General features: G+C 51.8%; 1 protein-coding gene across 1 annotated transcript in view; it reads right to left on the bottom strand.

Moving 5' to 3' along the window:
• wnt6b (wingless-type MMTV integration site family, member 6b) overlaps positions 1 to 14,058 on the bottom strand; it is a gene marked incomplete at its 3' end in the record, with an annotated part of 377,085 nt that overhangs the window by 11,589 nt on the left and 351,438 nt on the right. The window lies entirely within an intron of this gene.

Below are 14,058 nucleotides of genomic sequence, written 5' to 3'. Positions count from 1 at the left end.
GCCTTAAGGGATGTTCAACCACAACTGCAGAAGGATCTCCTGTCCACGCCTTGGGCCCCGACTCCATTCTCTCCTGTGGTTCTAAACAACATCAATCGAAGCTTTGGTCTAGCTTCAGTTCTACACAACATCGTTCTAAGCTTTGGTTCTAGCTTCAGTTCTACTCAACATCGTTCTAAGGGTTGGTTCTAGCTTCAGTTCTACAGTACACAACATCATTAAAAGCTTTGGTTCTTCAGTTCTACTCAACATCGTTCTAAGCTTTGGTTCTAGCTTCAGTTCTACACAACATCATTAAAAGCTTTGGTTCTTCAGTTCTACTCAACATCGTTCTAAGCTTTGGTTCTAGCTTCAGTTCTACACAACATCGTTCTAAGCTTTGGTTCTTCAGTTCTACACAACATTGTTCTAAAGGTTGGTTCTAGTTTCAGTTCTACTCAACATCATTCTAAGCTTTGGTTCTAGCTTTGGTTCTACACAACATCATTCTAAGCTTTGGTTCTAGCTGTGGTTCTACACAACATCGTTCTAAGCTTTGGTTCTAGCTGTGGTTCTACACAACATTGTTCTAAGCTTTGGTTCTTCAGTTCTACACAACATTGTTCTAAAGGTTGGTTCTAGTTTCAGTTCTACACAACATCGTTCTAAGCTTTGGTTCTAGCTTCAGTTCTACACAACATCGTTATAAGCTTTGGTTCTTCAGTTCTACACAACATCATTCTAAGCTTTGGTTCTTCAGTTCTACTCAACATCGTTCTAAGCTTTGGTTCTAGCTTCAGTTCTACACAAAATCATTAAAAGCTTTGGTTCTTCAGTTCTACTCAACATCGTTCTAAGCTTTGGTTCTAGCTTCAGTTCTACACAACATCGTTCTAAGCTTTGGTTCTTCAGTTCTACACAACATTGTTCTACAGTTTGGTTCTAGTTTCAGTTCTACACAACATCATTCTAAGCTTTGGTTCTAGCTGTGGTTCTACACAACATCGTTCTAAGCTTTGGTTCTAGCTGTGGTTCTACACAACATTGTTCTAAGCTTTGGTTCTTCAGTTCTACACAACATTGTTCTAAAGGTTGGTTCTAGTTTCAGTTCTACACAACATCGTTATAAGCTTTGGTTCTAGCTTCAGTTCTACACAACATCGTTATAAGCTTTGGTTCTTCAGTTCTACACAACATCATTCTAAGCTTTGGTTCTTCAGTTCTACACAACATCGTTCTAAAGGTTGGTTCTAGCTTTAGTTCTACACAACATCATTAAAAGTTTTGGTTCTTCAGTTCTACACAACATCGTTCTAAGCTTTGGTTCTTCAGTTCTACACAACATCGTTCTAAGCTTTGGTTATTCAGTTCTACACAACATCGTTCTAAGCTTTGGTTCTTCAGTTCTACACAACATCGTTCTAAGCTTTGGTTCTTCAGTTCTACACAACATCGTTCTAAGCTTTGGTTCTTCAGTTCTACACAACATTGTTATAAAGTTTGGTTCTAGTTTCAGTTCTACTCAACATCATTCTAAGCTTTGGTTCTAGCGTTGGTTCTACACAACATCATTCTAAGATTTGGTTCTAGCTGTGGTTCTACACAACATTGTTCTAAGCTTTGGTTCTAGATGTTGTTCCACACAACATCGTCCTAAGCTTTGGTTATTCAGTTCTACACAACATTGTTCTAAGCTTTGGTTCTTCAGTTCTACACAACATCGTTCTAAACTTTGGTTCTTCAGTTCTACACAACATCGTTCTAAATGTTGGTTCTAGCTTCAGTTTTACTCAACATCGTTCTAAGTTTTGGTTCTAGCTTCAGTTCTACACAACATCATTAAAAGCCTTGGTTCTTCAGTTCTACACAACATCATTCTAAGCTTTGGTTCTTCAGTTCTACACAACATCGTTCTAAGCTTTGGTTCTTCAGTTCTACACAACATTGTTCTAAAGGTTGGTTCTAGTTTCAGTTCTACTCAACATCATTCTAAGCTTTGGTTCTAGCTTTGGTTCTACACAACAGCATTCTAAGCTTTGGTTCTAGCTGTGGTTCTACACAACATCGTTCTAAGCTTTGGTTCTTCAGTTCTACACAACATCATTCTAAAGGTTGGTTCTAGCTTTGGTTCTACACAACATCGTTCTAAGCTTTGGTTCTAGCTTTGGTTCTACACAGCATCATTATAATTGTAGGCAGTGAGGGATAGAGAAGCAAAGGGATGGAGAGGTTAGAAAGAGGTTGAAGAACGTAAAGTCAAGGAGAGGTGTCAAGGAATCAAGGAGAGATTATTTTGTTTAAGTTCATCACCATAATGGTCTGGTCCTTCAGTGTTTAACAATATATTTTTAATATATATTTTAGTGTATTTGTACTTATTAAATTGATATTATTCAAATGCCTGTGAATTGAATATAGAATCACTCATGTTCCTTCTTTTTTGCTTACTACTTGTTTAAAACTGTCTAATGCACAATGTACACTGTATGTACAGTGCTTTATACAACATAGAGCCAAAACCCAGCTGGAAAACGAAAGTGAAATTCAGATCAAAAAGGGAATTCAATTAAAATGAAAAGATTATAGAAATATGCAAAGGGAACCGCTCCCGCCTACCTCCGGTCAATGGTCTCTAACTACACACCCTCAAGACCCCTACGCTCTGCATCTTCTGGCCGCCTCAGACCTACTCCTATCCAAGCTCCGGGAGGTTCATCAAAGAGAAGTCGCCTATTCTCAGTCCTTGCCCCACAATGGTGGAATGAACTACCCACCCCAGTTAGGACAGCCGAAACACGTCCAATCTTTCGCCGTCGACTAAAGACGCACTTCTTCAACCATTATCTGAATTTAATTTTTTTTTAATTAAATACAAAATCTAACCCTAACTAACCGTACTGTCATGCACTCCTAATAAACTAACCTACACTGTAGCACTCAACACTTTGATGAACATTGTTGCTCAGCTGATAGAGTTGTGCCCTTCCTGATGGCTTGTCATACAGAACATGTAAGTCGCTTTGGATAAAAGCGTCAGCTAAATGACTAAATGTAAATGTATATGCAGAATTATAATAACCTTGGTGAGGGAAAAACATGAAATAAAATACTGCACATTAAATAATGCTCCCATGAACATTTATTAGCATTTGACTTATGCACTTAGCCACCATGTTGGTCAAGTCTTATGTAATGTGAGGTACAGACACGGAAGTGCCCGTTAACCGTTTCTGCGCCATTAACGAGTATACTCGTTATTGGCCGCCATGCGTTGAGCGCCAGAAACGAGTTAACTCGTTTTTATGATCATTATTTCCTTTATTCGCTATTGCCATTCATAATTCATCCAGCAAGGCTCCGGGAGACTCTGGACTCTGTCGGATATTGCAATCGCCTGGTGGATTTCGGGCAAATTGCACTCCACTCTCAACCGGATGATGCGTTCTGTGCATCTGCGGAAATGTTCCGGGCAGAGCTCTCTTGTTATGTGGAAACGGAAAACGGATCTAGCAGATGGAAATCAAATAATTGGAATATTCTTTCTCCAGACTCATCGGCCACAGGTAAGAGGAATCTAACGTTAATTCCAGCTCGATTGTCTATTTATTTCATTGCAATCCATCTGATCAACGTATGATGTCGTACTAAAGAAAGCCGTTACTGACAATCAAGGAATCATAAACGACCCCCCCCCCCCTTTCCTTCACCCATGATGCCGATACCGATACCGATCATATGCATTTGAATTTTTTAATATAGCGTGTATAGGAACGAAACGCCAATCGATTATATATAATATGCGTTGGGGCCTATAACTCGCATTCTAGGAATTACTGCAGAACATTATTATATTATATTCACGACGGTATTAACACAACAATGTATGAATGGAAAAATATAACGTTCCCACATCCGGAACGATAGATACCCGATGTTGAATGGGCCATAGTAATGTCGATATAGCTATAATATTTAAAAAGTTATAGCCCTGCAAAGAAGGTGAGTGACTCCATAGGCTTACAGCACTGGCAGAGAGAGGTATAAGATGGTCAAACTGCGTGGCAGACATTGTGTTAATAATAATAATAATGATATATGATATTTATATAGCGCTTTTCACAGTGCTCAAAGACTCTTTACACTATGGGATGAATAACAACAAAACAAAACAAAACAGCTATGGGTCAAACGTTTATTTAAAGGACAGTAAGGTGTTGGAGTTGTGGATGTGGCTGGCCTGGTGGCTGAGGTAGAGGTGTGGAGGTGGGGCAGGTCATAGAGGTAGAGGTGATGGAGGAGGTCAGAGAGGTAGAGGTAGAGGTGGAGGTCAGATAGGTAGAGGTGGAGGAGGAGGAGGTCAGATAGGTAGAGGTGGAGGTCAGATAGGTAGAGGTGGCGGAGGAGGAGGTCAGATAGGTAGAGGTGGAGGAGGAGGTCAGAGAGATAGAGGTGGTGATGGAGGTCAGAGAGGTAGATGTGATGGTGGAGGTCAGAGAGGTAGATGTGGTGGAGGAGGAGGTCAGAGAGGTAGATGTGGTGGTGGAGGTCAGAGAGGTAGATGTGATGGTGGAGGTCAGAGAGATAGAGGTGGTGGTGGAGGTCAGAGAGGTAGAGGTGGAGGAGGAGGAGAGGTAGAGGTGGTGGAGGAGATCAGAGAGGTAGAGGTGGTGGAGGTCAGAGAGGTAGAGGTGGTGGAGGTCAGAGAGGTAGATGTGGTGGAGGAGATCAGAGAGGTAGAGGTGGTGGTGGAGGAGAGGTAGATGTGGTGGAGGAGATCAGAGAGGTAGAGGTGGTGGAGGAGGAGGTCAGAGAGGTAGATGTGGTGGAGGAGATCAGAGAGGTAGAGGTGGTGGAGGAGGAGGTCAGAGAGGTAGATGTGGTGGAGGAGATCAGAGAGGTAGATGTGGTGGAGGAGGTCAGAGAGGTAGAGGTGGTGGTGGAGGTCAGAGAGGTAGAGGTGGTGGTGGAGGTCAGAGAGGTAGAGGTGGTGGAGGAGGTCAGAGAGGTAGATGTGGTGATGGAGGTCAGAGAGGTAGAGGTGGTGGAGGAGGTCAGAGAGGTATATGTGGTGATGGAGGTCAGAGAGGTAGAGGTGGAGGAGGAGGTCAGAGAGGTAGATGTGGTGGAGGAGGTCAGAGAGGTAGAGGTGGAGGAGGAGGTCAGAGAGGTAGAGGTGGTGGAGGAGGTCAGAGAGGTAGAGGTGGTGGTGGAGGTCAGAGAGGTAGAGGTGGTGGAGGAGGTCAGAGAGGTAGAGGTGGAGGAGGAGGTCAGAGAGGTAGAGGTGGTGGAGGAGGTCAGAGAGGTAGAGGTGGTGGTGGAGGTCAGAGAGGTAGAGGTGGTGGAGGAGGTCAGAGAGGTAGAGGTGGTGGAGGTCAGAGAGGTAGAGGTGGTGGAGGAGGTCAGAGAGGTAGATGTGGTGGTGGAGGTCAGAGAGGTAGATGTGATGGAGGAGGTCAGAGAGGTAGATGTGGTGGAGGAGGTCAGAGAGGTAGAGGTGGTGGAGGTCAGAGAGGTAGAGGTGGTGGTGGAGGTCAGAGAGGTAGATGTGATGGAGGAGGTCAGAGAGGTAGATGTGGTGGAGGAGGTCAGAGAGGTAGATGTGATGGAGGAGGTCAGAGAGGTAGATGTGGTGGAGGAGGTCAGAGAGGTAGAGGTGGTGGTGGAGGTCAGAGAGGTAGATGTGGTGGTGGAGGTCAGAGAGGTAGAGGTGGAGGATGTCAGAGAGGTAGATGTGGTGGTGGAGGTCAGAGAGGTAGAGGTGGTGGAGGTCAGAGAGGTAGAGGTGGAGGAGGAGGTCAGAGAGGTAGAGGTGGTGGAGGAGGAGGTCAGAGAGGTATATGTGGTGATGGAGGTCAGAGAGGTAGAGGTGGTGGAGGAGGTCAGAGAGGTAGAGGTGGTGGAGGAGGAGGTCAGAGAGGTAGATGTGGAGGAGGAGGTCAGAGAGGTAGATGTGGTGGAGATCAGAGAGGTAGAGGTGGTGGTGGAGGTCAGAGAGGTAGAGGTGGTGGTGGAGGTCAGAGAGGTAGAGGTGGTGGTGGAGGTCAGAGAGGTAGAGGTGGTGGTGGAGGTCAGAGAGGTAGAGGTGGAGGAGGTCAGAGAGGTAGATGTGGTGGTGGAGGAGGTCAGAGAGGTAGAGGTGGTGGAGGAGGTCAGAGAGGTAGATGTGGAGGAGGTCAGAGAGGTAGAGGTGGTGGAGGAGGAGGTCAGAGAGGTAGAGGTGGTGGTGGAGGTCAGAGAGGTAGATGTGGAGGAGGAGGAGGTCAGAGAGGTAGATGTGGAGGAGGTCAGAGAGGTAGAGGTGGTGGTGGAGGAGGTTAGAGAGGTAGAGGTGGTGGTGGAGGTCAGAGAGGTAGAGGTGGTGGTGGAGGTCAGAGAGGTAGAGGTGGTGGAGGAGGTCAGAGAGGTAGAGGTGGTGGAGGAGGTCAGAGAGGTAGAGGTGGTGGAGGAGGTCAGAGAGGTAGATGTGGTGGTGGAGGTCAGAGAGGTAGAGGTGGTGGTGGAGGTCAGAGAGGTAGAGGTGGTGGAGGTCAGAGAGGTAGAGGTGGTGGTGGAGGTCAGAGAGGTAGAGGTGGTGGTGGAGGTCAGAGAGGTAGAGGTGGTGGTGGAGGTCAGAGAGGTAGAGGTGGTGGAGGTCAGAGAGGTAGATGTGGTGGAGGTCAGAGAGGTAGATGTGGTTGTGGAGGTCAGAGAGGTAGAGGTGGTGGTGGAGGTCAGAGAGGTAGAGGTAGAGGAGGAGGTCAGAGAGGTAGATGTGGTGGTGGAGGTCAGAGAGGTAGAGGTGGTGGTGGAGGTCAGAGAGGTAGAGGTGGTGGAGGAGGTCAGAGAGGTAGAGGTGGTGGTGGAGGTCAGAGAGGTAGAGGTGGAGGAGGAGGTCAGATAGGTAGAGGTGGTGGTGGAGGTCAGAGAGGTAGAGGTGGAGGAGGTCAGAGAGGTAGAGGTGGTGGTGGAGGTCAGAGAGGTAGAGGTGGTGGAGGAGGTCAGAGAGGTAGAGGTGGTGGAGGAGGTCAGAGAGGTAGAGGTGGTGGAGGAGGTCAGAGAGGTAGATGTGGTGGTGGAGGTCAGAGAGGTAGAGGTGGTGGTGGAGGTCAGAGAGGTAGAGGTGGTGGAGGTCAGAGAGGTAGAGGTGGTGGTGGAGGTCAGATAGGTAGATGTGGAGGAGGTCAGAGAGGTAGAGGTGGTGGAGGTCAGAGAGGTAGATGTGGTTGTGGAGGTCAGAGAGGTAGAGGTGGTGGTGGAGGTCAGAGAGGTAGAGGTGGTGGTGGAGGTCAGAGAGGTAGAGGTAGAGGAGGAGGTCAGAGAGGTAGATGTGGTGGTGGAGGTCAGATAGGTAGAGGTGGTGGAGGAGGTCAGAGAGGTAGAGGTGGAGGTGGAGGTCAGAGAGGTAGAGGTGGTGGTGGAGGTCAGAGAGGTAGAGGTGGTGGTGGAGGTCAGAGAGGTAGAGGTAGAGGAGGAGGTCAGAGAGGTAGAGATGGTGGAGGAGGTCAGAGAGGTAGATGTGGAGGAGGTCAGAGAGGTAGAGGTGGTTGTGGAGGTCAGAGAGGTAGATGTGGAGGAGGAGGTCAGAGAGGTAGAGGTGGTGGTGGAGGTCAGAGAGGTAGAGATGGTGGAGGAGGTCAGAGAGGTAGATGTGGAGGAGGTCAGAGAGGTAGAGGTGGTGGTGGAGGTCAGAGAGGTAGAGGTGGTGGAGGAGGTCAGAGAGGTAGATGTGGAGGAGGAGGTAAGAGAGGTAGAGGTGGTGGAGGTCAGAGAGGTAGAGGTGGTGGTGGAGGTCAGAGAGGTAGATGTGGTTGTGGAGGTCAGAGAGGTAGAGGTGGTGGTGGAGGTCAGAGAGGTAGAGGTGGTGGTGGAGGTCAGAGAGGTAGAGGTGGTGGTGGAGGTCAGAGAGGTAGATGTGGAGGATGTCAGAGAGGTAGATGTGGTGGTGGAGGTCAGAGAGGTAGATGTGGTGGTGGAGGTCAGAGAGGTAGAGGTGGTGGAGGAGGTCAGAGAGGTAGATGTGGTGGTGGAGGTCAGAGAGGTAGAGGTGGAGGAGGAGGTCAGAGAGGTAGATGTGGTGGTGGAGGTCAGAGAGGTAGATGTGGTGGTGGAGGTCAGAGAGGTAGAGGTGGTGGAGGAGGTCAGAGAGGTAGAGGTGGTGGTGGAGGTCAGAGAGGTAGAGGTAGAGGAGGAGGTCAGAGAGGTAGATGTGGTGGTGGAGGTCAGAGAGGTAGAGGTGGTGGTGGAGGTCAGAGAGGTAGAGGTGGAGGAGGAGGTCAGAGAGGTAGAGGTGGTGGTGGAGGTCAGAGAGGTAGAGGTGGTGGAGGAGGTCAGAGAGGTAGATGTGGAGGAGGTCAGAGAGGTAGAGGTGGTGGTGGAGGTCAGAGAGGTAGAGGTGGTGGTGGAGATCAGAGAGGTAGATGTGGAGGAGGAGGTCAGAGAGGTAGATGTGGTGGAGATCAGAGAGGTAGAGGTGGTGGTGGAGGTCAGAGAGGTAGATGTGGTGGTGGAGGTCAGAGAGGTAGATGTGGTGGAGGAGGTCAGAGAGGTAGAGGTGGAGGAGGAGGTCAGAGAGGTAGAGGTGGTGGAGGAGGTCAGAGAGGTAGAGGTGGTGGTGGAGGTCAGAGAGGTAGAGGTGGTGGAGGAGGTCAGAGAGGTAGAGGTGGAGGAGGAGGTCAGAGAGGTAGAGGTGGTGGAGGAGGTCAGAGAGGTAGAGGTGGTGGTGGAGGTCAGAGAGGTAGAGGTGGTGGAGGAGGTCAGAGAGGTAGAGGTGGTGGAGGTCAGAGAGGTAGAGGTGGTGGAGGAGGTCAGAGAGGTAGAGGTGGTGGTGGAGGTCAGAGAGGTAGATGTGATGGAGGAGGTCAGAGAGGTAGATGTGGTGGAGGAGGTCAGAGAGGTAGATGTGGTGGAGGAGGTCAGAGAGGTAGAGGTGGTGGTGGAGGTCAGAGAGGTAGATGTGGTGGAGGAGGTCAGAGAGGTAGAGGTGGTGGTGGAGGTCAGAGAGGTAGATGTGGTGGTGGAGGTCAGAGAGGTAGAGGTGGAGGATGTCAGAGAGGTAGATGTGGTGGTGGAGGTCAGAGAGGTAGAGGTGGTGGAGGTCAGAGAGGTAGAGGTGGAGGAGGAGGTCAGAGAGGTAGAGGTGGTGGAGGAGGAGGTCAGAGAGGTATATGTGGTGATGGAGGTCAGAGAGGTAGAGGTGGTGGAGGAGGTCAGAGAGGTAGAGGTGGTGGAGGAGGAGGTCAGAGAGGTAGATGTGGAGGAGGAGGTCAGAGAGGTAGATGTGGTGGAGATCAGAGAGGTAGAGGTGGTGGTGGAGGTCAGAGAGGTAGAGGTGGTGGTGGAGGTCAGAGAGGTAGAGGTGGTGGTGGAGGTCAGAGAGGTAGAGGTGGTGGTGGAGGTCAGAGAGGTAGAGGTGGAGGAGGTCAGAGAGGTAGATGTGGTGGTGGAGGAGGTCAGAGAGGTAGAGGTGGTGGAGGAGGTCAGAGAGGTAGATGTGGAGGAGGTCAGAGAGGTAGAGGTGGTGGAGGAGGAGGTCAGAGAGGTAGAGGTGGTGGTGGAGGTCAGAGAGGTAGAGGTGGTGGAGGAGGTTAGAGAGGTAGAGGTGGTGGTGGAGGTCAGAGAGGTAGAGGTGGTGGTGGAGGTCAGAGAGGTAGAGGTGGTGGAGGAGGTCAGAGAGGTAGAGGTGGTGGAGGAGGTCAGAGAGGTAGAGGTGGTGGAGGAGGTCAGAGAGGTAGATGTGGTGGTGGAGGTCAGAGAGGTAGAGGTGGTGGTGGAGGTCAGAGAGGTAGAGGTGGTGGAGGTCAGAGAGGTAGAGGTGGTGGTGGAGGTCAGAGAGGTAGAGGTGGTGGTGGAGGTCAGAGAGGTAGAGGTGGTGGTGGAGGTCAGAGAGGTAGAGGTGGTGGAGGTCAGAGAGGTAGATGTGGTGGAGGTCAGAGAGGTAGATGTGGTTGTGGAGGTCAGAGAGGTAGAGGTGGTGGTGGAGGTCAGAGAGGTAGAGGTAGAGGAGGAGGTCAGAGAGGTAGATGTGGTGGTGGAGGTCAGAGAGGTAGAGGTGGTGGTGGAGGTCAGAGAGGTAGAGGTGGTGGAGGAGGTCAGAGAGGTAGAGGTGGTGGTGGAGGTCAGAGAGGTAGAGGTGGAGGAGGAGGTCAGATAGGTAGAGGTGGTGGTGGAGGTCAGAGAGGTAGAGGTGGAGGAGGTCAGAGAGGTAGAGGTGGTGGTGGAGGTCAGAGAGGTAGAGGTGGTGGAGGAGGTCAGAGAGGTAGAGGTGGTGGAGGAGGTCAGAGAGGTAGAGGTGGTGGAGGAGGTCAGAGAGGTAGATGTGGTGGTGGAGGTCAGAGAGGTAGAGGTGGTGGTGGAGGTCAGAGAGGTAGAGGTGGTGGAGGTCAGAGAGGTAGAGGTGGTGGTGGAGGTCAGATAGGTAGATGTGGAGGAGGTCAGAGAGGTAGAGGTGGTGGAGGTCAGAGAGGTAGATGTGGTTGTGGAGGTCAGAGAGGTAGAGGTGGTGGTGGAGGTCAGAGAGGTAGAGGTGGTGGTGGAGGTCAGAGAGGTAGAGGTAGAGGAGGAGGTCAGAGAGGTAGATGTGGTGGTGGAGGTCAGATAGGTAGAGGTGGTGGAGGAGGTCAGAGAGGTAGAGGTGGAGGTGGAGGTCAGAGAGGTAGAGGTGGTGGTGGAGGTCAGAGAGGTAGAGGTGGTGGTGGAGGTCAGAGAGGTAGAGGTAGAGGAGGAGGTCAGAGAGGTAGAGATGGTGGAGGAGGTCAGAGAGGTAGATGTGGAGGAGGTCAGAGAGGTAGAGGTGGTTGTGGAGGTCAGAGAGGTAGAGATGGTGGAGGAGGTCAGAGAGGTAGAGGTGGAGGAGGAGGTCAGAGAGGTAGAGGTGGTGGTGGAGGTCAGAGAGGTAGAGATGGTGGAGGAGGTCAGAGAGGTAGATGTGGAGGAGGTCAGAGAGGTAGAGGTGGTGGAGGAGGTCAGAGAGGTAGATGTGGAGGAGGAGGTAAGAGAGGTAGAGGTGGTGGAGGTCAGAGAGGTAGAGGTGGTGGTGGAGGTCAGAGAGGTAGATGTGGTTGTGGAGGTCAGAGAGGTAGAGGTGGTGGTGGAGGTCAGAGAGGTAGAGGTGGTGGTGGAGGTCAGAGAGGTAGAGGTGGTGGTGGAGGTCAGAGAGGTAGATGTGGAGGATGTCAGAGAGGTAGATGTGGTGGTGGAGGTCAGAGAGGTAGATGTGGTGGTGGAGGTCAGAGAGGTAGAGGTGGTGGAGGAGGTCAGAGAGGTAGATGTGGTGGTGGAGGTTAGAGAGGTAGAGGTGGAGGAGGAGGTCAGAGAGGTAGATGTGGTGGTGGAGGTCAGAGAGGTAGATGTGGTGGTGGAGGTCAGAGAGGTAGAGGTGGTGGAGGAGGTCAGAGAGGTAGAGGTGGTGGTGGAGGTCAGAGAGGTAGAGGTGGTGGTGGAGGTCAGAGAGGTAGAGGTGGTGGTGGAGGTCAGAGAGGTAGAGGTAGAGGAGGAGGTCAGAGAGGTAGATGTGGTGGTGGAGGTCAGAGAGGTAGAGGTGGTGGTGGAGGTCAGAGAGGTAGAGGTGGAGGAGGAGGTCAGAGAGGTAGAGGTGGTGGTGGAGGTCAGAGAGGTAGAGGTGGTGGAGGAGGTCAGAGAGGTAGATGTGGAGGAGGTCAGAGAGGTAGAGGTGGTGGTGGAGGTCAGAGAGGTAGATGTGGTTGTGGAGGTCAGAGAGGTAGAGGTGGTGGTGGAGGTCAGAGAGGTAGAGGTGGTGGTGGAGGTCAGAGAGGTAGATGTGGAGGAGGAGGTCAGAGAGGTAGATGTGGTGGAGATCAGAGAGGTAGAGGTGGTGGTGGAGGTCAGAGAGGTAGATGTGGTGGTGGAGGTCAGAGAGGTAGAGGTGGTGGTGGAGGTCAGAGAGGTAGATGTGGTGGAGATCAGAGAGGTAGAGGTGGTGGTGGAGGTCAGAGAGGTAGATGTGGTGGTGGAGGTCAGAGAGGTAGAGGTGGTGGTGGAGGTCAGAGAGGTAGAGGTGGTGGTGGAGGTCAGAGAGGTAGAGGTGGAGGAGGAGGTCAGAGAGGTAGATGTGGAGGAGGTCAGAGAGGTAGAGGTGGTGGAGGAGGAGGTCAGAGAGGTAGAGGTGGTGGAGGAGGTCAGAGAGGTAGAGGTGGTGGAGGAGGAGGTCAGAGAGGTAGAGGTGGTGGTGGAGGTCAGAGAGGTAGAGGTGGTGGAGGAGGAGGTCAGAGAGGTAGAGGTGGTGGTGGAGGTCAGAGAGGTAGAGGTGGTGGAGGAGGTCAGAGAGGTAGAGGTGGTGGAGGAGGTCAGAGAGGTAGAGGTGGTGGAGGAGGTCAGAGAGGTAGATGTGGTGGTGGAGGTCAGAGAGGTAGAGGTGGTGGTGGAGGTCAGAGAGGTAGAGGTGGTGGTGGAGGTCAGAGAGGTAGAGGTGGTGGAGGTCAGAGAGGTAGAGGTGGTGGAGGTCAGAGAGGTAGAGGTGGTGGAGGTCAGAGAGGTAGAGGTGGTGGAGGTCAGAGAGGTAGAGGTGGTGGAGGTCAGAGAGGTAGATGTGGTTGTGGAGGTCAGAGAGGTAGAGGTGGTGGAGGAGGTCAGAGAGGTAGAGGTGGTGGTGGAGGTCAGAGAGGTAGAGGTGGTGGTGGAGGTCAGATAGGTAGATGTGGAGGAGGTCAGAGAGGTAGAGGTGGAGGAGGAGGTCAGAGAGGTAGAGGTGGAGGAGGAGGTCAGAGAGGTAGAGGTGGTGGAGGAGGAGGTCAGAGAGGTAGATGTGGTGGTGGAGGTCAGAGAGGTAGATGTGGTGGAGATCAGAGAGGTAGAGGTGGTGGTGGAGGTCAGAGAGGTAGAGGTGGTGGTGGAGGTCAGAGAGGTGGTGGTGGAGGTCAGAGAGGTAGAGGTGGTGGTGGAGGTCAGAGAGGTAGAGGTGGAGGAGGAGGTCAGAGAGGTAGAGGTGGTGGTGGAGGTCAGAGAGGTAGAGGTGGAGGAGGTCAGAGAGGTAGATGTGGTGGAGGAGGTCAGAGAGGTAGATGTGGAGGAGGTCAGAGAGGTAGAGGTGGTGGAGGAGGAGGTCAGAGAGGTAGAGGTGGTGGTGGAGGTCAGAGAGGTAGATGTGGTGGAGGAGGTCAGAGAGGTAGAGGTGGTGGTGGAGGTCAGAGAGGTAGAGGTGGAGGAGGTCAGAGAGGTAGAGGTGGTGGTGGAGGTCAGAGAGGTAGAGGTGGTGGTGGAGGTCAGAGAGGTAGAGGTGGTGGTGGAGGTCAGAGAGGTAGAGGTGGTGGTGGAGGTCAGAGAGGTAGAGGTGGTGGTGGAGGTCAGAGAGGTAGAGGTGGTGGAGGAGGTCAGAGAGGTAGAGGTGGTGGTGGAGGTCAGAGAGGTAGAGGTGGTGGTGGAGGTCAGAGAGGTAGAGGTGGTGGTGGAGGTCAGAGAGGTAGAGGTAGAGGAGGAGGTCAGAGAGGTAGAGGTGGTGGAGGTCAGAGAGGTAGATGTGGTGGTGGAGGTCAGAGAGGTAGATGTGGTGGTGGAGGTCAGAGAGGTAGAGGTGGTGGTGGAGGTCAGAGAGGTAGAGGTGGAGGAGGAGGTCAGAGAGGTAGAGGTGGTGGTGGAGGTCAGAGAGGTAGAGGTGGTGGAGGAGGTCAGAGAGGTAGATGTGGAGGAGGTCAGAGAGGTAGAGGTGGTGGTGGAGGTCAGAGAGGTAGATGTGGTTGTGGAGGTCAGAGAGGTAGAGGTGGTGGTGGAGGTCAGAGAGGTAGAGGTGGTGGTGGAGGTCAGAGAGGTAGATGTGGAGGAGGAGGTCAGAGAGGTAGATGTGGTGGAGATCAGAGAGGTAGAGGTGGTGGTGGAGGTCAGAGAGGTAGATGTGGTGGTGGAGATCAGAGAGGTAGAGGTGGTGGTGGAGGTCAGAGAGGTAGATGTGGAGGAGGAGGTCAGAGAGGTAGATGTGGTGGAGATCAGAGAGGTAGAGGTGGTGGAGGAGGTCAGAGAGGTAGAGGTGGTGGTGGAGGTCAGAGAGGTAGAGGTGGTGGTGGAGGTCAGAGAGGTAGATGTGGAGGAGGTCAGAGAGGTAGAGGTGGTGGAGGAGGAGGTCAGAGAGGTAGAGGTGGTGGAGGAGGTCAG

Source organism: Notolepis coatsorum, assembly GCF_963971535.1.
Source record: "Notolepis coatsorum genome assembly, chromosome: 5".
Lineage (NCBI taxonomy): Eukaryota > Metazoa > Chordata > Actinopteri > Aulopiformes > Paralepididae > Notolepis > Notolepis coatsorum.
The sequence above is the reverse complement of the archived record's forward strand: the minus strand, read 5'-3'. Positions and strand labels throughout refer to the sequence as shown.